The sequence below is a fragment of the Telmatherina bonti genome, assembly GCF_933228915.1.
Source record: "Telmatherina bonti genome assembly, chromosome: 17".
Lineage (NCBI taxonomy): Eukaryota > Metazoa > Chordata > Actinopteri > Atheriniformes > Telmatherinidae > Telmatherina > Telmatherina bonti.
The window spans coordinates 19,664,467-19,689,761 of record NC_136615.1 but is presented as its reverse complement, the minus strand read 5'-3'; the positions used below and the strand labels follow the sequence as shown (position 1 = coordinate 19,689,761).

General features: G+C 37.8%; 1 protein-coding gene across 1 annotated transcript in view; it reads left to right on the top strand.

Moving 5' to 3' along the window:
* The first annotated feature begins 1,706 nt into the window (after positions 1–1,706).
* Positions 1,707–25,295, top strand: part of bmpr1bb (bone morphogenetic protein receptor, type IBb) — a 47,455-nt gene continuing 23,866 nt past the window's right edge. Inside the window, exons 1-2 of the mRNA XM_079257084.1 lie at positions 1,707–1,834; positions 2,149–2,259. The gene's annotated coding sequence lies outside the window, so the exon portion shown is untranslated. The remainder of the gene's footprint in view (positions 1,835–2,148; positions 2,260–25,295) is intronic.

Below are 25,295 nucleotides of genomic sequence, written 5' to 3'. Positions count from 1 at the left end.
TTCTATTTATACTTCAGCCATCAGCTTTGTCTGGGTAAAATAAAAAGATTTACACTTACTCTATAATGAATAAATCACATTATCACAATTATTTTATGAGAACTGGTAAAAAGATTGCCATGTATGCTCCAGTTTTATACATACAGTAAATTGCTTTTACTTTCATTCATGAGAAGGTGTTTAGTATTAGTTTAGTAGTAGTAGAGATGTCTCCTCCTGGACAAATAAGATGAGAATTCCTGTCTCCAAGCAATTCATTTTGTACAGGTGATATGTTTGCAGCTGATAATTTTGGTCATCAAATACTGAAAGAACATAGGTAGGTATTGTCCTGATAAGATATAGTTATCTATAACATAGTTGTTGATGCATTATGTAATTTACATTAAAATATTTTCTGGCATACTGTAGAGAGATTGACTGCAGGGATACATTTTGTGTTTTCCTCGCTGTTTTAAGCAGTTAGCTGCCATGCTACATCGTTTAATTAGCATTCCTTTTACATTAAGCAATGTACTTGCCACTACAAGACCCATCATAAACAATAAAATAAGCTGACACAGCTCCAGCATGGAGTCTGTGCTTTGTGTGCTACACAGTCAGGGAGCTAAATCAACGCAGTGCTGTGGAAAACATTGTCACTGTACCTAGGCTGGACAACAACAGCCTGTTTGTGTGGTAGAGGCGCACCCAGACTCCTTCTGTGACAGTGACCTGCTGGCCGGAAAGTAAAGAAAGCCGAAGCCAAGCATGAGTTTGTGTTGGAGAGTAACTCACACCCTAAAAGAATGTTAGGAATCTGTGTGTTAAAGTTCACACTGTACCGCCATCTGGGTCTGGATCCTGGCAAATAAAAAGCAGCTGTGTGTCAATGTGCATGTGTGTGTGTGTGTGTGTGTCTTTAAATGTGGAAAAAGATTAAGAAAAAAAGTATTTTATTATTTCATCATTAGGTTAATTTATTTTGTGTTTTTGAGGTGAAAGCCAGCACTGTCACACACACACACACACACACACACACACACACACACACACACACACACACACACACACACACACACACACACACACACACAGTCTCTGTAACTCCATGCTACAGACGTCTGATGGGCAGGTAGCAGGCAGGATGTTGGCCCATAATTATGCTCTAACTCCGTGTTATATAAAGAAAAGACAGGTCTACAAGACCACCCAGAATCTCTGCACGAGTCACCTTGACCAAGTCCAAGACTCAGCACTCCTCTGCTTTACCAAGCTGTTCCTCAGCATGTTGTTTCCCTAATATAATATTGTGTCAAGAATACAGAAATATGTTTTACGGCACCGAGGTTTGTGAAATTGTCCTCGTTTCTTTTGTGTGCATGAAGACAAGGGTCTCTATTTCACCGCGTTCAAAACACATAACAACGGTCCCTTTTGGCATTTTGCTCTTTCAGCTGACAAATCTGTAAAGCTTTGTTCAGAAGACTTTAGCACGTCTGTTCTACTGCTGACCATCTTCTGCACCGTGTCCGATTCTGCAGGGGAACCTCATGCTCGTCCACTAAATAACAAGTGACATCGAGTGCCACTCAGACTGTGAGAGGAGATGGGAAAACAGATGAAATCAATTTCTGTCTTGTTCATGTTATTCCTGCCTCTCGGCCCTTGATGACAGACCGGGAAATGTGTTTCACATGTGTGCTTCTTTCCATAGATTTGGGAGAGCCCACAGGGCATTTAGAGCCGTACCTGTGAGATGGTCTGTGAGGAAATGTGCTGATGTCAGAGCTTTGGAAGATGAAGAGGATGCTTCAGCAACTGTAGAAGCTGGTTTTCTTTAGATATATATCAGGTTAGTTTGTCCTCGAAATAACACATCTTATAAATCAACACTGATAGATTAACTGGTGACTCGGTCACATCCTGGAACAATAGAGGCAGAGCTGAGATTGTTCTCTGTGGGTCATTTATGCAGCATTATCTTAACGTTTAATGTGCAGATACAGTGTTGCAACTTTGTCAGCTGCCACTATGATGCTTTTGAGATTTATTGTTCTCTTGTGTGCATTTTAAGCCTCTGTTGTTCCCACAAGCGCGCTGCTTTGTTAGGTAACACGCTCTCATACACTATACTCACTGCAGTTCCTGACAGCGTTTTGGCATCAGTTGCAGGATTAGGGAACCAGCCAAAACAGGTGACAGGTGACAAACTCATGTCAACACTTCATGAAAAGGGCTGCAACATCGGATTAACAAAACTACTACTGCAAGCAAAAGGTGAGTCATGTTACTGTGTGTTGCATATCACTTTGCAGGAGCTGTCAACTCCTATTTGTGGTATATGTCTGTCATATCACAGAGGGTAGTTTCAGCTGTTCTTTGTTGTAGGTGTTTGCTTTCACTATGTGTTATTGTGATTTCTTTTATTTACTTTTACCTCAGAGATATAATAAAGTATTCCTCAATCAGTTTTTCAGTCGATTAAAAATGGTCCCTTCAGGTCAAAACTGAGTCAAGACCAGAATTTCTCTATTAGGTGTCTCATGTTACTTGAAAAACATCAAAATAACAATCTACTCCCTGGCATTCAGGCCTATGTAAGCCTTAGTAGCAGTGTTTATAATGGCGATTAAGTTCCTTGTTTTGCTTTGTTAGTGGGAAAGGAGACAGATTACACTACTGAAAGAAAAGTTACATGTTTTTTAAATGAATTAGTGAAGGTTGCATTCAGTCTGGCTCTCGACGTACCAAGATAAAAACTACTACTGTCTGCTTTTATCAGCTTAACATCATTTTGGTTTTGCATCTATACTTAAAAGTCATTATAAATGAAGTATTGATCTAATTCCCATCAACCAGCTTCAGTGTCCTCTTCAAAAAAAAAAAAAAAATCTGTTTAACATTTCAAACGTCCGCTTTCAAAAAGCTTGATGCAGACATGGAGATTTTTTTCTGCTTTTCGAGTTAACATCCAAGGGGAAAATGAGTTGGCTACACCACTCATTTGTTCTTTATCTTTAGTTACAGGTTTTATTCAGTCTGAGAAGAGACCAGCTTCTCTCCTCGCCTTTCAGGTCTCTTCTGGCTCTGAGAATTTAGAGGAGAGGTTGGATCAGATTACAAGAAAGAAAGAGAGTAGCTGCGAGCTAACCTGCTACACCCTGAATTGTTATTGCAGGTGTTCAAGAGCAGCTACAGCTGTTAATTTCCTCCGAGCAGCGACACATGTGGAGCTGCAGGCACTCATGAATGGCCATATACAAGCACTTGCTGGAGAGGCACAATGTACTGATTACATTTCAAGGATCAGACGATAGTTTTAAGGGGCTATTGCAGTGTTTTGAAGTGGGCTCATGTTAAATGCTTATGAGTAGTCTTTGTCTTACCTGCACTACACAGCAGCTCTCTCAGTTGGACAGTAAGAGGGATTTTTAATGGGTGAGTTAAGTGAATAAAAAATAGAAGTAAAATAAAAAGGGGACATGAGAATAGTGAATTTTTCATCATCTTAAACTATTTCAACCTCCATAATTTCATAGCAGTGTTTTCATTATCTTTGTTTTAATACATGGACTGTGTGTTTAAGAGTTGAGCTGTTATTTTTATCCAATACAGTTAGATGTTAGCATTAAACGGGCATTGACAATATGATATTCATTCATTCATTAACCTAACTGCTTAGTCCGATGCAGGGTTGCAGGGAAGCTGAAGCTGATCCCAGCAGTCTTTGGGTGAAAGGCGGGGTACAACCTGGACATCTCGCCAGTGAAAATATGATATGACATCAGTGATATTCTCTTTGTGGATAGTAATAAAAAACAGATATTTCCAAAGAAATGTGCAGAATCTTAATTAGTATTTCACTAAAGGAACGTCATGTTTTCTGTTTGCTCTGTCGTTTGGTGTGAAAGAAAAAACACCTTCAGAAATCACATGCACAAAGACACTAAGCGTGTGCTTTAAGCTGGTGATGTCTTTTTCAATGCATACCATTCTGTTTTATCCTTTCATAAGAATCATAGATTTAATTAAAGGCAAAGTTAGTTAGAAAGTTAGTTTTTTTTATTTAGTACCAATATTCAACTGTGTTAATTTCTGTTGATGGAAATGACAAGATGCTTTTTTAGCCAATCTATAACCATTCAAGGTTATTGAATAAGTGTCACTACCACAGTAACTTATTATCTTCTATCATCTCCCAACAATGTTTTTTTATTGGCTTTTGCAAAGATGTATGCACTTTCAGATGTTAGAATGAAAATTCTAGACCTGATTAACCATCATACAGATAATTTATGCTATGAAAACATTCATGTTATTGTTAAAGGTGAGAAGCATCGTTCAGTGTAAGTTGATTGGTTTTTAATGATAACCTGTTTCTCATGTTTTACTTAGTAGCCTTACATGGATGATGAATTGCTGGGTAGATATTGTCTGGACATTTAATTAACATCAGACAAGTTTCAGACAAACACAAAAGACAAAGACTGAAGTGTTCAGTCTTGGTTTGGCTTAGGTTTGTCTGAAGAGTCAACAGCTCTATGCTCCCCCTTGTCAACACACACATGTTCCATTATTACATAGGAATGGAAGTATTTATCACTGCTAAATGAAATGTTAGAAATAAAGCTCAGTGAGTCACCATGTAGTTTGTTTCACACTTACTCATTCTTAAAAGAAAACGGCAAAAGTGAAACATCTCTATCTTGAGGCAAATGCAGTTTTTTGGTGTTTCAAACAACTATTTTTAACAAGCACATTCTTTGTTTTACAATTTTCTGCACTGTCCTGAACTTTTTGCGTGATGTGTGTTTGCAGTTGGGTTGCGTTTGTGCTTGTGAACAGGTGCTTCTTTTCTCCACCCTAGCATTATGAACATCACCACACTAGTCCGCTTGTACTTTCCCTAAAGACCAAGTCTAATTAATGACTGCATGTATTTAGACTTCGAAACTTCCACTACTAAAGAAATTGGAAGATAAGTATCGTTTGTCTCCAGTGCCTATATTTTTGCAACTTTCTTTGTTACTTATATTGAGTATGTCTGGTGAAAACATTTGCTTTAAACACATCACAGTCAACTCATGTGATGAGTTGTAGGAGCTGTTTTCTGCCTCTACATAAAATGGCCAAGATGCTGGGTGTTCCCCACCTTTTAAAACCTGTGTTTATTTTACCTTTTGAAAAGGCTGCAAATTAAACTATAAGTAACCTTGGGTGGACAGTTTCGTACATAGGAGCACAAGTTTTCTTGTCTGTTTTTTCTTTTAGAGGGAAGGGGAGCAAAGAGGGAAACCTCAAATGTGAAAATGACTGGAACTCCCAGGGTTTTAAAAACAGAACTTAAGATTTCATTACACATACCTGGACAACTGAGGACATGGAAAAAACCCCTCCCATATATGCACTCAGCAGCTGGTTTGGTCAGAGACATAATAAGAATAATGTAAACTAAATAGAGCAAACATGACTCCCAGCCAAAAGAGCCAATGTGATTCGGGTTCAGAAATGTGAAGAAACGTGGTCATCAATCACAGACAGGAGGGCCTCAGTCACGCTGACACTGTCAGACAGAGGGCGGAATGGAGTTTCTTTGGCTGCTCTCTGTGTGTGGACAGGTCAGTAGTGGTTGTTTTCCAGACCTGACTACAGCTTCTCAAGTCTGCTTTGATTGGGACCAATCCAGAGCACTTAAGTAACAGACTGATGATGAGGCATCAATCAACAACACTATGAAGCTAAAGCTCCTTACTTATCAATAATTCCTGTTGGTTGGGCTCTTGTACATTCTGCTTACTGTTATTTATTAGGTTTCGGTGATGGTGCAAACTGCAGCTAATGAATGCAGTCAACATAAGCATATTGTGGGAATGTTCTCATGGTGACAGACAGTCTTGAGAGGTCAAGCAGGAGTTTAGTCCCTAAAATTGAACCGTCCCCTGGGGTCAGTCAGAGTGGCGAGGGGGATGTAGGGATAGAAGGAGAGGCCAGGAGATCCTCTCGCAAAGACAAAGCCCACCAGGGATTCTACTTGGAGATTTGACTTTGTCTATGTAAACATGTCTGGAATGGCACACTCATTTTGAGTGTGTATTTGTACGCACTTTCATCAGGTTTACTTCAATATCTGAGAATGAGAACAGACTCAGTTAAGATACAAGAATGTTCATTTTAACTTTTCTTTATCTGTGGGTCAGTACATCTCAAGGGGCATTTTTCCCCTCTGTGTTTTCTGCTTTTCCCCCCCCCAATATATTTTCAGCCTCTTTGGCATTTCAGTCATAGAAACAAGTTTAATTACACAGGGTATTTAAATGGCTCTTAAATGCAAACTGGAAAGCAAAGTTTGCTGTAAAACATTAGTAGATCATGGATTCATACGTGACTTAAAAGCTCCAATAATATCAATAAACAGAACATAGTTCACCACTCATCTCACAGTTAGTATAAGTCCTACCATGTTGTTTGTATAGAGGATTTGACCTTCCTAAGTCAATGTCTCACTTATGTGTCTTTTTCATATGCACAGACCCTGATATCTAACTTTGTGATAATGTTTGTACACTTTAGTTCTTGTAGCCAGTCAGGATCCAAAATAATTTATCAGTCTATTTTTTTTACCATCACAACCAAATGTTGAGCATATCCTTCTACTGCCGGTTTTAAAAACATACACTTTTTATTAGTAAAAATATTGAAATATACCTTATTATCAGTATTTTGACTCATTGCATCCATGATGTATAACTATATTAATAAGCACATAACTAAATGTATTACAGAGTAATATTGGTAATTATTATGGCCATTTTGCCTAAAATAGGTGTCAGACCTGATTCCAAATAAACGACTTTCCAAAATCTTGTTGGCAAGTTCTACCCAAGTTTCACATTCCTTTTTTTTCCATGAGGTGCAAACAAGCACCTAATAAAATATGTAAGGCATTGTAATGTAATGTAGTTTAATTCCTTTCGGAAACAGTAATAGATGAGAAAATCAATATTGTCCTTGAGTTGCTATGCTAAATATGAAGCTTTAGCCAGGAGTCAGTTAACCACCTGGCTAATAGTGCTAATTTAAACGTGCTATTTTATGCTAACTCGTTATGGTGATTATCTACAGTGTGTTAAATATTTGTCACTAAGTCCTGCAATATATAGCATTACACATCTTGCTTGGACTTCCTTGGGTGTGAGTACAGCCTGGATAAGACTGGTTTAGCTTCTCTGTCCAAATTTCATTCCGTTTGCTCAGCTGAGCTAATGGAGTCCTGCTTCTAGCTTTGTCTCTGGCAACGTTATTAAAACCATTGTAGCATTTTTTAAATCATGTCATTTTCTTTTTTTGTGTGAAAGTGCAATCACAGTCAGCCTTAAAACAATAAATTACTCTTCAGGCTCACATTGAAGATAAAGTTATTTTTCGTGAGCTGTTGTTTGACTTGATACATTACTGCAGAAACCTAAGCAGGCCATATTTCTGCTTTCCAAAGATCCAAAAACGGAGTTCATTATTATCCCCTGTGAGTTGAATAGATATCTCACTGCATCCAATCGTTTCTTCACCCTATGTCTATCTCCATTAGACACACAGTGACAGGACATCTGTTTCTATGCCTTGTCTTGATCCATTTTTGCTTTCACATGTGGTCCTTTGCAATAGATCTAGCAGGGCAAATGAATGTTATGTGGCTTGTCTAACTGCTGTCTCCATGCTGCAGTCTCTCATTCTGACACTTTACCCTATGGAAGATATGCAACTTAACTAAATAATTAGCTAACTTTGATCCCAGGTCATTCTGAAAAGTTACTCGCTATGAGGATAAGATGCACACATTTTATTACATATATTACTTGACTTTTTTCTGTCTGACAAGTGAAATACCCTATAATGATAATCCCAATCATATCCAAGGCCACAGCTTCCTGCTGTTGAATACAATAAAGTTTATCTTGAAGGCCAAGATCCTGATGAGCTGAAATGAGACTATTATTGCTAACCAGGTTAACTATGTTATTTTGCACTTTTTGTGTTGGGAAAAAAGTGTTCTTTGCCTGTTTTGAATAAGATATGTTGCGCTTTAGTTGGCCGATAAAATAGTTTAGTGAATCATGTCTGACCTGGCAAAGAATAAAGATGTGATTCATTAGTTTCTGGTCTTTGCCGGCACACAATAAACTCATGTTACTGACTGGCTTCTTCCCAGATATGATAAGATATCCCTGAGAACTCCAAAATTGTCATTTCTGCAGGAGTTCCTTTTTCACTCAAGGAAATCCATCTTAGTTGGTTTTGCTTCAGTTAAGACAAATGCTTCTACTGAATTATAACCACAGCCAAAGTAACATATATCACCACCCTCTGGTGGCTATTGGAAAGGGGTTTGTTTTGCTTTTTTTTTTCAAAAGATAATTTACGTTTTGCTAGTTAATTGAAGTCCAGATATTTGGTCAAAGCCTGTATTATCTCTAAAGTAAAATGTCTTTCATTTGTACCTTGCAGCACAGACAGTGGCAACAGCAGCAAACATAAACCTTGAGTAAATACTTATGAACAGATAGCAAGCTCCTCACCCAGAAGTTGGGCATCAATGTGTGGAAAGTCAATTAACTTAGAATCAGGAGACCTAAACTTGAGACTAGATCTGTTGAGGTTTCCAGTTTAAAGGTTATCTTCAGTTTAAAGATCTTCAGTTTAAAGGTTATTTTTCAGCTTCAATTTATTTTCTTTTGCTGTTTGGCTTTATGCGATGTTTCACAAGATGTTTGGTTAGGTTTAGGCATCGGCTTTAACCCAGCACATTGACTTGGAATATTCCCATTTGCTGCATTTTCCCCAAACTGGCAGAAAATACTTCCCTCTGTATTTATTTGTGATTCTGAAGAATCCTAACAACATGAAAGTGTGTGACAGAGTGCAAGTTTGCTCAATAAATATAACTTATTCGGTTTGAGAATTGTTGGATGGTTACTGCCGGTGAAGAGATCTGTCAGCCTTGTGTGCTGTTAAGTTGACCAGCATGAAATCCTCCATACATAAACTGGAAAGAGAGAAAATGGCCATAAGAAACTGTGTGGTGAGGGAGAACATGGCCATCCATCATGAGCAGCAACTGATGACAAGCTTGACCTTGTGTCCTTTTCCTTTCTACACGCACACACATGCACATACAAAAACACAAAATACACCTGGTTTAGTAATCTGCTAATCTGCTGGTGTTTCTGCTCAATTCACAACTTTTTGCACAATCAGTAACTTTTACTGTAACTTTTCAGTCGAAAACAACTTTCTACACATTTTACCATGACTTTTTTAAAATATTTGATATATATTATAAAACAACCGACACAATCACCACTAATCAAAATATGGGTTTTAAAGAAAGGTTTGAAAATCTGTTAAAAAAAACAGAGTAATACAAATCAACGTGCTTATATGATATGTTTTAGAAAGCATCTATATAAGCACAGATATTTTGACAATATGGAAATGGTTTCCTCAGTACTTTTTGTCTTGTATTGTCTGTGTTTAGAGCCAAGATATACTGCATATTATTACAAACGCATACTGAGGCTGCTCAGTATGCCCCGGAGAGTAACAGTAAATCTCTGCAGCCTCCAAGTCCACTTGTCTGCAAGCTTGCAAAAACCTTTATCTCCCCTTGAAACAAGCAGGGTTCACAGTACATTTATTTATGCAACCAGTAATGTATCACAGCTACATAAAGGAAAAACAGCCAGGCTGCAGTTGTTTGACAGTTCCACATGTTTTGTTATATAGTTAAAGTGTTAGCCGCTTAATATATAGCAACCTAATTACAAACAAAGGGGTTGCATTGTTGAGTGCTTAATGTGTTTATTTTAAACAAACAAAGCTCACCTGTGCTTTTGAGATTATTTAGATTGAGTTATTGAAGGGGAAGTTTCTAAATAAAGTTAACAGCTGTCAGAACTGGATCAAAAATAATAAAACTGAAAAGTGGAAACCTGTTTAGGTGTTGCACACAGAGTCGGGAATGCCCTCTGTGACATTAGCAGGTATGTTTTACTACAAGTCACCAGAACAAAAAGGGCAAGTTCAGCACCACAAAACATCCAGAAAGAAAGTGCATGATTTCCAAATTTTCTGTGGATTGACAAAACAAAAAATCAACTTCTATCACAGTTAAGAAAGAGAAAAGACAGAACTGCTTCTGACCCAAAACATATTACCTCACCAGTCTAACGTGATTCTATTATGACTTTGGCATGTGGTTGCAAGTAAGGCTTGGATGGTGACATTTATTGACAATTTTACTGATGGAAGCAGCATAAAGATGCAGGAGCAGTTACATTATGTCAAGTGCACCAAAGCTCATCGAACAGCACCCATCTAGCTGGACATCCATAACATACAAACCAAAAGAAACTAATAGAACCAGTGAAGGATTTTAAGGCATCTCCTTGTTCTTTACTAAAGCTGATAAATGAAGATATTTAGCAAATGTTTCCACTTGTTTTATTTTTAATCGGTAAATCTCATCATTCATCCCAGCTGCTCCGCTGTAAGTATACTAACCCCATTGGTAGTGTGATGTTGACTCTTTTTGGACACTTTCTCACTGAATCCTGGTAGCCCTTGCTCCCTGAGGATGACATCATGGGTTTCAGGTTTCCCTCTGTGGCCTTGGTTCCAAACGGGTTGGGAGCGTGGACAGGGAGAGCAGATCCATGCTGGGAATAGATACTCTCTCTCTTACCATCCTGCTCAGATACACTCATACAGATTTGACTGACCTCTCTGCCACCCCACTCTGAGCTCAGTTTGTTATTGGCTCCGTTAGGATGTGCTGACAGATGAGGCAGATGTGTGTTCCCCTCTTCTAGATGGTTTTGTCAGTGGTGCTTTCAAAATTGAAAAGCCACATAAATACATTAAATGGACTCCTGGCATGTTTATTAGATTAGAAAGATATGTTTAAAATATTTGTGTTGTGAATTAGGGAATGCAGCTTTTCTGTCATTTCTCTTAAATGTGTTCTTTTTGGCCTTCTATGGTGTGTGGCTGCCAGGAGCTTCTTTACAGAGGACACGTGGCATTCTATATACATAACCACAAGGTTTGCATTTGCTGTGGGTTTTATGGGGAAAACAGAAAAAAAACCAAAAGCAAAACAAAACAAAAAAACACTAGGGCACCATTAAAAGCCCCCTGGCTTGGACATTTTCCTTGCAGTGAGATTCAGAACAAAAAACAGTAACTTAGAACAATGCACTTGTTTGTATTGTGAAGCCTTTAACAATCACAAAACCGTTCAGGCTTAAATTCTTTGATTCGACATCTGTTGTCCACACAGCTGAGATGAGATAGTTGCAGTTGAAATATAATAGCTTATTGTAGTTACTTTTATATATTACTTTATATATTAACAGCTTCTTCTATTGGTGTGTCCCTAAAGTGTCACTCTGAAGACTCTTGCACTGCAAAAAAGATACACAGTAAAGCAGCACAGTCATTGCACCATATTAGCAATCACAATATAATAATGATTTACTGTAGTTGGGGGGGGGGGGTGAACGTTAATGAAGATGACATGAAAAATGTTATGTAAATATTGCCTGGAGTTTATTCAAAGTTGGCTGGAGAAAATTAAAATCCAAGTTTCTAAAGACAATGTGGAGATAAAGTAATGCATAATCATCCATCCATCCTTTTTCTGAACCTCTTGGTCCAATTAAGGGTTGCAGGGAAGCTGGACATTATCCCAGCATCACTGGGAGAGTTCTTGCTAGTACTGTAAGATGCACATATCACTGGCCAGGAAAGTTTAAAAGAGTTGTAGGGAAATCTTTCAGTGTTTGCCGGAAGACATTCCAAATGTTACTACCCCGGACAGACATGACAGTCCGAATGTGGTATGCCTGTATGGTGTTGCAATGCAACCTCTCCTGGATGCTTGGCTGGCTTTTTTATTTTGTTGTTTTTTTGGTGGGGAAGGGGGGTTGTTACAATTAATATCATATTTTAAATTTCAGTGATTGTGAATTTTAAAATTAGTTGCAGAATATAACTTACAGCATCATTTACATACATTTGTATAACTACAGTTTGACATGAGTTTAGTGAATTATTGATGGAGAAAGAAAGAAAGACTGGCCTTAGTAAACTCTTACTGCTGTGTTTACATTAAAAAAAAGTAAGATGCAATGGACGTTTAGGAGCAGCTCTTTTATGTCTTTATTTGCTCCTCAGAAGCTACTAACACAATATAGACAATGTAATCTATATTGGAGGAACCTTTCTGTCCCTATCATGATTTATATTGGAAATGCACATATTTTTACCTCAGATTATTGTTGGCTTGCTTGAAGTTTTCCATTTTTAAATTTTTTTTATATTTTACCACGCTCTTACTAAACACCACCATGTCAGCGATTGCGTCGATAATCTGTTTTAGTTATTCCTAGTGGCCTACAGAGTTAACCCTGTCCACTGTTTGGTCAAGCAGTAGGAGTCAATCGTCTGTTCTTGTGTTTTTCTTTTCCACTCCCTGCCGACACACCTGGCGATGGCTGTCATTAGATATGCTCAGAACACACACATGCACCCAACCAAAGCTAATCTTAAAGGAAGTGTGGATTTTAAAAACCTTCTGCCAGTTTTCCTGCTTCTGCCTACCAGTTCATGTCGAGATGTGTTGGATAGAGGCAGAAGTTGCGTAGGGTTGTCTAAAAGCCAAGGTGGAAAATTCTTGAATCACCTGACCTCATCAGGGAAAACTTTTAATACTTGAGGATTTTGCATAATAAAAAACAAAGTCTAAAGGGAAGGATTTGTATATAATCTGGTATTGATCCTTGCTAGACAGGCTGTCTGGTGAAATGACACTCTGCTGTATACCTATGGGCACAAAGCCACACTGGCTGCATGCCTCGCCACATCTAACTATAGAAGCAAATGCAAGCCAAGCCCAAATTGGGCAGATTTAATGGCTCATTGTGGGAACATTATGTTGGGATAGAATAGGCAGAACTGTTTGTTTTGTTTTCCAGCTTAATTCAGTTCCAGAGACTCTTGATTATTTTCTTATTGTATGCAAAGTTTGTATGTTGTGGGTAATTCACTGTCGCTGTCTAACAAACTACACTAAGCTATCCTGATCAAATGAAACTGCATGTTTAGTCTACTATATTAGCAAAAGTTGCCAGCTTCCATTCTGTATTTAGAAGAATCTCCATAATGAGCCCATATTTTGAAACCCAGATCTTTTGCATAAACTAAACTGTTAGCTTTTTGAGCAGCTTGAAACCACAAAGCTTGAGCTAAAACAGGTGGCAAAAAGTTCGCAAGAATTATTGTGGGTTCTTCACACAAGAACAGATTGCTCCACCAGTGCTATGGTTTGCTAAATAACTCTCAGTCTGACAGCAGGGACAGAAGGGATGGAAAATCCATCTTAAATCCATCTTAAAGGTGACTAAAACACATCCAACCTTTACTTAAAGTTTGCACAATCGAATGATTAGGCCTGTATGAGGAACCATGATGTGCATGTGAGATCCTGCACTCAAACATGCACTGCACTAAAATTCTGTTTTTACTGCAAGTGGGTGTTGAAAATGTGTTACTTATTTCGGGAGGTACAAATAAATGCAGCCATTCTTTGTTCTGACAGACTATTGAATAGTCTCCAAAATACCTTCCGCTCGATTGTAAAGAGAAGCAGCCACGAACATAGAGGTGCTCAGGTGTGCTTTCAAAAGCAGCCATCAACACCTCATTGAGAAAGTGTCAAGGAGTATTGAAGGATCTGCGAATGAGAATTAGAGTGAGTGAGGATTAAATCTTTGGCTGTAATTCCCCAGAGATCCATGTTGCACCACCTTTGAGAGAAATTAAAGGAATTAATCCGCAGGTGGCAGAAGATCTGCTAAAAAACTAAACAAAACACAAAAACGCTGTTAACTATCAATCTTTTTTTTATTGGTTAAAAAGTTTAAATTGTTGCTAAATGCAACAAGGACATTGTTTCTTTACTTTTTTCAATTTTAATGTCCTGAAAGAGAAAATCTCAGTTTGGTTTGTGTTGTGACAGCTGGAAGCCTCAGTTCCCTGTTGATCCGTTGGTAGAATATCCTGATTGACTAGATCAGCGCATTAATTCCCACATTAGTTACAGGGGTTGAGAGATTGCAGGTCTCACAAAAGATGTGTGGACAAAGCAACAACAGCATTGCGGCATAGCAATACTGTGAAACACCATGCTTCTTGGTGTAAATGGAAGAAAAAGAAACCCAGTGAAAGATGCAGACAATAGCAGGAGTGTGACCGAACTGACAGTCCAAATGTGTGGCTGCATTCTCACTTTGTTCCATCAAGTCACAGTTGTGGCAGATGCAGGATAGAGCAGGAGCAGCTGTTTCACTCTGTTCTCCAGTTACAGACGCTGGCACTGTCTGTATTCTGGGGATGGGCAGAGGGGCACGTCGTCGAGTCTTACAAGCGATTGTTCTCTGAGGGTGGGCATAAAAAGTCCTCAGACCAGTGGTCCAACAGTATTCTTGGCTTCAGAAGAGAGGGATGTGACCGAAGGTGTCAAACAGAGTGGGGCTGGTGACAAGACATAACCCACAGCTGGTCCCACTCTCACAGGACCCATGGCGCCATTAATTACCCACTATGTTGAGGCTGTCGTGAACTCAAAATATTATTGGAAAATGCTTTTAATTGTTCTTGTCAGTGGATGTTAGATCAGAGGAGAACTGGACTTAATTTTTTTGACAGAAATATTTAGAAAAGAGTCAGAATAACAGCCAGTTTGGGATCACTTTTGACATCTTATGTCAAATAGCAGTAAAGAAAGAAGAAACATATATCCATCCCAACAGTGATCATCTCTCTGTAGAGATCCATACTAGAACTTGGCTCTAGTTTGTGAATCATTTATAGTTTATGATAGTGTACATGCATGTGTATGACAGCATACAGCTCTAATGGCTTAGACAAAGTGTTTGTCCTGGATACCTTGTAAAGAGCAGAGGGTCAAAATGTGGAAACAGTCCAAAGAGAAGCTTCTGCCAATAAGCTTCCAGCACTCACAGCCGGGAGGCAGAGACAAAAGTAAGAAAAAAAATGACCAAACGCAATTATTTGCAAAAGTGAACATTTTCCATTAAGTCAGGGAGCTTTTACTAATCAGCTTTTTAATAAAAAAGACGAGAGGCTTGAGAGCTTTAAAATCTCAGTGAGATAAAGTTGGTCAGTTTGATCCCAAATTTCTGTACCGTTTTGTTTGACACTGTAGTAGTGGGTTCTAAAAGAAACGGCAAGTTTCTGATGTTTATCAGCTTCGATATACTGGAATGGTTGTTATAATCTTTCTCAGTTAAATTATTGAATGCTATCATACTCTGTCCCTCTGTTATTTTTTTTGTTTGTTTTTTTTGTAAGAGTATTCATTGTTCCTGGAATAATATGAGACAAAAGCTCATATTTTACAAGTGAGAGCCCAGTTCAGATGCTCCGTTTAGCTTCTGCAGTTTTGTCTGCAGTTGCATCTGGTGATGCTTGGACGTAGCTGGGGCCGCTTGGTGTTGTCTTCCTCCCTGTCAGCAGTGTGGGGATGGTGCCCTCACTGATGTGCACTTACAGTAAGTGAAGGAGTGATGTTTCAGAGATGGCTAACATTTCCAGTATTTATTGACTGCAGTGAGGCGGCACTGGATGACACTGTGTTCAGATGCATTAGCAGTAGAGGGAGTCTTGACAGGTTATCAGACAGAAACACAGACTTGAGAAGTGGGGAGGGCAGATGTTAAGGCTTCATCTTGCTCATAGTTGGACATGCATGCATTGATCGCAGCATCTGTGCTCTCCGAGCGGCTTCCTGTGTTTTCATTGTGCTATCATTGGAAGATTGCAAACAACATCAGGACGAAAGGCTGCTGATAGCTCTGTATCTAATGAGCTCCAATCCCCAGGGAGAGAGATTTACATGGAACAAATAGCTAATATCTGGATGCCACTAAATAAGCCATTGCACATAAAACGAGACTAATAGTTCTTACTAAGTTGTGCTGACTTTAAATTTAATCATTTAAAATATGTTGACCAAAAGTCAGGGTTCTCTTGAATAATGAGGTCTCTATAGAGAGAAAACTGATTCAATATTGTTATGATTTGCAAATTGTGTGAACTAATTTGTGTGTAACTTTGGGTGTGTTTAACACAGTTTGTAAACGGTATAAACCATTTTGTGCATATTTGCAAATGTATTTTTAAATTCATACACATATACAGTTTTTGGAAACGACACTGAAAAACAATACACAGGCACAAAAATGCACAAAAATTAATATTTCACACACAATTTATTTTACACACAATCATAAATCTAACATTAATGTGTTCAAAAGGCTCCTATGCATACAAACCACTAAATACGTGTGCAGGAATCACCTGGTACGCACAGACAAATATGAAATGTACACACAGATCAGTTTAAAAATGTTTGAGAGGTAATGAGACTTTTCACGCTTCCAGGAGCCTCGCAGCTTCTGCTAGACGGTGCATTTAGGTATGGGAGAAAAGCTGGGTCATCTGGGTCTTCATCAGATTTTCTTTTCCAACGGATGGACGGACGAACGGACAGATAGATAGATAGATAGATAGATAGATAGATAGATAGATAGATAGATAGATAGATAGATAGATAGATTGATTATCTTAGAACTATATGTAAATAATCCGAAGCTTCAGGAAACATCACACTTTGGCTGAAATATTAAGTTGTTTCTACTTTTGGTCTAAAGCAGATATTATTATCAGAGACTTATGTTAGAAAACAATTCATTTATGACACCTGTGTCCAAAACAAACCAAAAATACACACAAACCCAAAAGTAAACAAACAACTGAACAGACTCAGACTGTCTTGTTTCAGGTCTTTGTATACAGGTCATTGGTCACAAGTTAATCAGCTTTTTTCTCCGTTTCAGACACCTCTTCTGTATTCTGTCTGTCTTCTATCGGTTCTAGCTGTTCAGCCTCCCGGCGTTTGGTAGCGTAACAGATTGTTGTCTTTTTTTTGTCTTTTTAAAAACATGAACCAGGATTCCACAGGTTAGATATTCTTGGTAATTTTATGAAAGCAGGGGCTGTGCGTGCTCTGCTGAGGCCAGATCCATCTTTCTTGCTTTTACGGACAGGAGTTCACACCCAAAATTGAATTAGTTCTCAGTACAAGTTTCAGAAAATTAAGCAATCTTGCAAACAGGGAGCAAAAAAAAAAGTTACAGGATTAATTTATGTATGAATGGAAACTTGCACATCTTTCCTACTTATGTTCTCAGAAAAAGAGAACGATCATTTAGTTCCACATGTTAAATAATTAGTTAACTCAAACAAGAGAGAGGCAGCTCTATGATATATCCACTTGTCTGAAACTTAAAAGGAACATGACAATGAACTCCATGATTCTTTCCACACCACTGTGCATGAATTACATCCATAATTGTGCTCCATAATTTTACACAGATGTGAACCATGTAGACAAACTGTTATGTAGCTCTTGTGGCTTTCGACTCTCCTGCAGACAGTCCATCACAAACATCAAGCATGTCTTTCATTACTGAAGATGTTTCATATTTTGCCTGGCTCAATTTAAGGGTTGCTTTTACAGCTCTGCATTTTTGTTTTTACAAAATATTTTATTTTGTGCCTAAAATAATAAATATTCTGATACAGAATAGATGATTTTCATCTGCAGAGCTGAAACTGCAACATGTGATACAGCATCGAATGTCTCAGTGCAAATTTGATTACCTTTGTGTCAGAACTGTGGAGAACAGTTTGTTAAAAAGAAAGAAAACAGGTGTCCATTTTTCCAGTCTGCATGAATTAGGTTTATACAAGCTACCAACGCATTTCTTTCACTGAATTAAATGTCTCTTTGGAGGACTGTTTTTCCTAATTAGGGGAAAATTCGGCCATGAGCCCTGGGTCAGCTTGCTGACCAGAAACAGGATTTCCCTGCCAATGCTGAGAGGGCCCCTGGGTTTCCCATCAGTTAGCAGATGGTTTAACACTTACTCAAAACTTTCTAGAGGCAAACAGGGACATCACATCTGCTTGTGTTGGAGCTCAGGGATTAATATAAGCAGCCCAATAAATATACAAAACGAACCAACAAATTATTTTACTGTACAACAAGAAAAAATAGAAATGTTATAAAAAAAAAACCACTGTTGCATGCAAGAGTGCATTTGCTCCCAACTTTTTACCTGCATTCCTCAGCCAACTAGGAAGAAGTCTGAAAGTTGATGCATTTGTTTACTTGCATATTCTGATTACGGTCTTATATAAGATGCAATCATGTTATTCAGTTCACATTTCTGTTTATATGTAACAGGGCATATCCAGATTAATGGCCCACATTAGGTCATGCAATGCCAGTGTGATGTTTGTTCCAATCAAAATACCCCATACCACTATACTCATTAAAACATGGAACTTTATCTGGTCCTTCTTTTTGTTATTCTTATCTTTTTTTTAAAATATATATATATATATATATAAATATAAATATAACCTGAGCGTGCCTCAGAAAGCATCACTGTGTTAACAGATGTTGGGAAAATCCTGTATGATTGAAGAACTTTAGATATGCCACTAAACAGACCTGTCTCAGTTTAACTGTGTGTATTAAATATTGTTTGAGTGATGAGTGCAGAACAACAGAGTGCTCTCAGTTAGAAAAAAATGGATTTGAATCTTTCTACATTAGATAGTTATGTACTTCGTCACTTCATATTCAGTTTCTCAACCACAAAACATCTGTCGCAGCACAGTTTGTGTTTCTGCAGGTTGCAAAACAACCTCATTACCCAGACCCAGCCTGTTTAGCAGTCTTACAATACAGATCCACAATGCAGTGTTCATTCAAACTGGTCAAAGTTGTTATGGGTGTAAAAAAACTTTTTTTAACAGTTGTTTCTGTTTAGTTTTGTCTTTGCTCTGCTAATACATTGTCTATGCTTGTTCTCAGCGTGGCAAGTCACAGATGGAGAAAGAAAAAAAAACTTGAATTGAAGAAAAGGTCAATGTGCTCAGTTTGCTCTAGCAGAGGAAGATTTTACTAAGTAACAGCAGCTGTTAGACTTGCATGTTTTAGGCAGTGTATTAATACCACCATTACATTCAGTGATTGAAAAAGAATTTACTCATTTTAATGAGTGGCAGTCATAAGCAAAGGAGGCCGTTATGGCCACTTATTTCTCTCTTTTCACCATTCTTTTAACCTTCTGTTTTACACAGGGATGGATAGTTAAATGTATGATTTTCACAATGCATCAGTAGACATATTCTATCCTCACAAGACTTAGAGGTCCTTGCTATTTCTTTTTATCTTGATTTGCAACGTCCTTTTCTTTGCTGAATCCTTTTTAAGATAAAAGAAGCCATTAAACTATGAATCACTTTTACCATTTCGGTGTTGCTTGTGGCCCTACAGTTAGCAGTAGATGCCATCTCTCTGTAGCACACACACAAAGGAGCTTTCAGCAGTGCTACAGCTATAAGGGAGGGGCGTGGACACACATGGAAAATATGCACAGAAGACTCTCCCTCCCACCCTCTCCCCTCTCATTCACACTCCACACAGGTTGTTTGACCAGAGGCAGTAGATCAGCCTCTTCAATTAATTTCCTTCTAAAATATAAAGCACTGCAACTAAAATTTGTCCAAACACCATTAATCACAATGGCTGGGGGCATCTCGTTTAATGAACAGAGTCTTTCTGCAGGCATCTATAGGCACTTAATTTGCCATTTAAACCCCACCTGTCTGTGTCAACTGGTCCGTAGAGAGGTGTGTGAATGTAGCTGTTCCAAGGGTTGGGCTGCATCCACTCCTTCATGCATTACTGCAGCCAGAGGTGGGGGGGAGTGTTAAATAGACTCCAGTGTCTAAATGCCATCATAAATAATGTGCAAGCTTTTTATTTTCTCTAAGATATAATTTGTCCCATGTAGTCTTTATTGTGTGGATGTTGTCTATTTAAAAAACTTAAAATAGGTTTAATTCACATCATATGTAATAGCTCTATTAATATGTCATATGTAATAACTATATGTAATATGAATGTAATAACTATATTATGATTATTGATATTGATGTTGTTATTGTTGTTGTTGTATTAGGCCTATTGTGTTCTACAAACATGCATCCATTATGTGACTGTCAGGTTCGAGATGGTGTCAGTGACATGGACAAAGCAAGACATTGACCCAGGAGATATGGACTATCTTTAGCAGACCTAGGCTACGTCCACATGGATACGGAACCACTTTTTAATTTAAAGATGTTTTTTATTTATACGGAAAGAATGTGAAAAGAAATATGAATGTCCATGCAAAACCAGTGGAGTCTTTAGAACCTATGCCAGGCTGGTTTGTGGTGCTGTAATGCTGCTGGATGGTTGAGAATTACACTTAAAACTCAACTCAACTAAAAGGGAACACTTGTGTGGATTTTAGTTGTTTTTTTTTTTTGTTGTTGTTGTAAAAGCCATACTCTATCTGCAGCCCATGAATCTGTAGCCAATTTATGGGGGTTGCACATGCAGGTTACGGTTCAGGAAAGATGGATATAAGTTGTAAACATGGAAACTACATGTTTGGCCTTTTCCATTTTTTCACTTTGGACACAGTTTTTAAAAAATGAACGTTTTCAGGTTTCCCAAACATCAGTTCATCATTGACAAAGTTTCCAAGTGAAAAAAGTTGTAATGGATGCACCTAAACTTCTCCCAGTTTGAATCCGGCCTAAGTTATCATTTCTTTTTAAAGTTGGTTTAATGTTTCAGTAGCTGAACTGCAGAGGTGGCAATTCCTGGTCCAGAAAGTAAAAGTCCTGGCATGTTTTTGGATCTACCTGTACATTAAGAACAGGTGTTTTCACTAACAGGCTCGCTTACCTGGCAAACAAACTCTGCTCATTAAATTCAGCTCATTTGGTGACTGGTCGGAACAGCTGCCGGACAGGACTTTTACTTTCTGGACCAGGAATTGCCACCTCTGCTTAACTGTGTCTGTGTGTGGTTGCACTCTTTCTGACTAGATTTTCATTTTCAGTTGACTTATAAACTTAATAAACTTGCCTTTCGTCTCTGTATTTTGACAGAAGCATCTAATGGCCTTGATATAGGAATGTTTTCTGTGAGTTTCAGAAGCCTTTGTGATAATGCTTGAAATTTAACAATTTGACACATGGCACCAAAAATATTATATGCCACTTTGGAGCTACAACGTTTCTATATTGACCGGTTAAAAAGACTCGATTCACTTGCTACAAAGCATTCGAGTCCTCTGTTACTAACAGCGTGTATGTTATGTGGCTACACCCTCATTAATTTCATGATCAGTTTAGTTACATTCTGAAGTTTATATTGTTTTTGACAAGTTTGACATATACTTTGTTTCCAAGCTCCTCTATTCATTAACCATTCCCTGCAGCTCTGGTATGACATTCCTACACAAGCTCAGTGCACACACACAATTACTGCTTGTTAAAGAACATGTGATATGGAAAACACAGCATTTTCACATAATTACCTGAGAGGAAGTAAATGTTTTGGGTGTCTTGTGTCATGTCTGTATGAAAAACCTCAACGGAAACTTTAACATTTTCCAAGCATGTTATCTTTTTTTTTTTTTTTTTTTTTTTTTATCACTGTGTGTTTACCATACATGGATTTCTAACTTACATTCCACAATTTTCTTTCTTTTTTCTTTTTTTTTTTTTTTTAACTCTGTGGCCCTATTGCAGTCCCTTACAGCTGGTTATTTAGCCCTTCAGTGGCTACCATGACTAATTGGAGTGGGAGACAGGTGGAGTCACTCTGTAGCAATCAGTCTTGTTTGTGGCAGGGCTGCAGCTCATGCTAGGCAGTCTTTTTGTTTTTGCAGGGTGAGCACCGGAAGAAGGGCATGAACTTTTGACACACTCCCATATGGGGCCCCATCACAGACCTGCCAGGCTTTACTTAATGTACTTAACGTCAGGTTACGTTTAAGATCAGTGAGTCGAACTAATTTCTGTGAATATGATCTGGAAGAGAAGTATATTTTATGGTTCTTACAGTCTGAAACAATCACGTATTTATTGTCGTAGTGATACATACAACTATAAATACTCTCCTTTTATTGCTTCGTGACACAACTTTTGCACATGGTTTCACAGGCTTAATTTTGATGGTGACTTGTACACTATGCACAGACACGTTAGGAGACACGTTAAGGTGTAATGCAAGCAGGCAGGTGTGAGGGTCAAAGCCAGTTTGTGGTCCAGTGTCTTGACCCCTGCTGGTTGCTTTGTCTGGGCATCAGAAGAACCCCTTAATTAGACCCCCTTTGTTCACAGCGATCAGCCAATGCAGCCCTGCAGACATGCAGCAACAATCCCTTCATTAAATGCTCCTGGATGACTTGGCAGGAAGAGTCACGGTTTGCCAAACCCTGCTGCACAAAGGCCATGTTGATCAAATCTAACTTTGCACTTTCATTTGAGCCTTTTTCTTTTTTTTAAAATCTGTACTAGGAATGTGTAATCTCTGATACTGGGTATTGTCTTTCCACCAAATGACTAGTGGGAAAGAACTTTGTGATCAAAGTTATCACATTCAACCATGAAAGAAAATCAATGAAAAGCTTACAGTGTGAATCAACTCACTGTATGTAAACTGTTTATAAAATTTTGGTTTGGCCATTTCAAGTTAGAATAATTATTTAGGGATTTATGTATTACTTCTTAGTTTTATTTGAACAAGATGCTTTGGTTAGTGTGTGTTTGCAACATGAGAACACACTATTACATAAGACACCAAGGGAAAGTGATCAAGTGGCCAAAAACGAAATGGGAACAGAGCTGTGAGGGAATTAAGTGAACCGTGGCTCTCTTGCAGCTTGGACTCTTAAAAAAAGAAATACATTTTATAAGGAGGTGCAATGAAAAATACGAAAAGATACGGAAATGAAGGGCTGCCACCCAAATAAAAGAAAATTCAGGAACTCATCACATTTTAATGTGATCGTTTTATTGTAAAAAAGGTGAAATGCATTAGGTTATTAGGTGATAAATATTATTATAAAAATGTGAACCTGCTTACATTAACTGACTATATATAAACCGTATTCATCTTTGCATGAGGAAACTGCAAATTTCTAATTTGCTTAATGATATTAAGTCATACTTCACAGGAGAGATTGTGACACTGATGCTTGGAGGACATTGTGATAAACCAAAAAGGACTATGTTTTTGTGTAAGCAACTCAGTTTACCCAGTCCCAAAAAAACATATAGCCTGTATAATTTTAATTTTAGTTTTTAGAAGACCAGATGTAACCAACATGTTAACCAATCGCAGCACACACACACACCCAAACACATGCAAGCACATCTCACTGTGGGCAGGCAGGTGACGTGTTGTAAAACAATAAATGATAGTAGAACAGTTAATTCTTGACAAAAGAAACTAAAATATTTCACATTAAATTTCATAAAATATGTTTTGTTCCAAAATGTCTAGGTCACATCTGCAAACTGTACTTTGTTTTTTCTTGTTTTAACAATAAAACTTATAATGTTATATCCTGATATGTTCCATGTTTTTACAATGAAACTGTCACGTGATGAGGTCCCAATTTTTTTTTAAAGATTTTGGTGTCATTTCTTTGCTTCAGAAACAAAGGCTTCTTTTTAATATTTTTCCTAAGTCACACCATTTTCTTGTGCCATAGAAACATCACCACTGCACCATCAGAGCCAGAGATACATTTCTTTATGTGGAATCCAAACTTTGAGTTGTGTATCTATTTAATACCGCCTATGTCTACAGGTGTATTTCAGGTGAGCAGTTGTGTTGTGGAAAGGTTGTGTATTGCTGTAGTCAGTGAGCTTCAGTAGTTGTCCATATAAAGTTACGTTGTCGAAGTTTAGAACTTTCATGTCATGTTGGTCACCAGTTTAAATGACCTCTGAGGCTGACTTCATCATGTTCAGACAGAGGGGCATCACTTTAGGACTTCACTGTGTAACCAGGGTGTTCCTCAGGAATCTGTCCTAGGAACGCTCCTGCTTTTTCGACAGCAATAGTTTGATCATGGTGTTTTGATTTAAGATCTTTACTTTCTGCTGATGACAGTGTGATATACTGCTATGCATCTGAAACTTAGCTGGACTCCCACTAAGCTCAAACCTTAATACAGTTTGACAAAGTCTGTGTTATTTCATTGTGTTATGTCTTTGTTAGGATATTCTTGCAACACAGATTTCTAATCTCAATGATATCATCTCCATCTTCTCATTAGATAAAGATTATGGTCAAATAAATTCTTGCAAAAGGTTTTATTAGAAGATGCACTAAAGAAGATAATTGCTTAAGAGATCTTATCAGGTTCTTCCAGCTGTGAATATAAAGAGGCACAGCTGTAAACGTTCAGTAGCAACATAAAAAGACATTACACCAAAAGTATTGCAATGGGTGTGAAACAGTAGAACGGGGATTAAAAAAAAAAAAGCATATTCAGAGGAAATTAAAAAGGTTATAATTTTATTTTATACATTTTTTAGGTAGATTTTTATAGATAGATAACTTTTATAGGTAGATAGATTTTATTGTCATGCTGTGGTCTTTAAGGATGGTTTCCTGTTTTACTTTGTATTTTCTTACCCTGGTGTATTAGGTTTAGCTTCCCCTTTCTGTTTCATTCACCTGGTTTCATTTAGTTCATTTGATCCACCTATTTCTGTGGTGTTTTCTGTGCAAATTTGTTTTTTGTTTTTTTTCATTTTTCATTCTCTGGTTCAGTGTTTGTAGTCATCATGTTGTTCTTTTGTTTATTAAATGAAGTGTCCATACCATTTATATCATTTGACTTGCAAATGAGCTTGTTGTGTTAAAAGAATAACCATAAAATCATACAAGTCACTTGTTTGTCAAGTTGACAAGTTGTCAATTTTAGATATCTGCAGCTTCCCCACTTAAAGGAGATCGATCCATCTAACCAGAGATGTAAAACTCTTGATTGACCAAATAGTCTTTCCTTCAGTCTATTTTTTATTTGAACAGACGCAGTAATTTAGAGATAGAGGATTTCATTTGATCATCTTTCATTAATTGCTAAGTAAAATATTCACACAGACCTCCTGCTGTGTGAAGTGAAGTTCAAACTTACTTCACTAAAGAGGGGACAAAGATTATTCTAGTATCTTTTGAGGGTCAGTATTTCATCACATGCTCTACTGTGAGGGACAAACCTTATGAAGCTCTGGTTTTT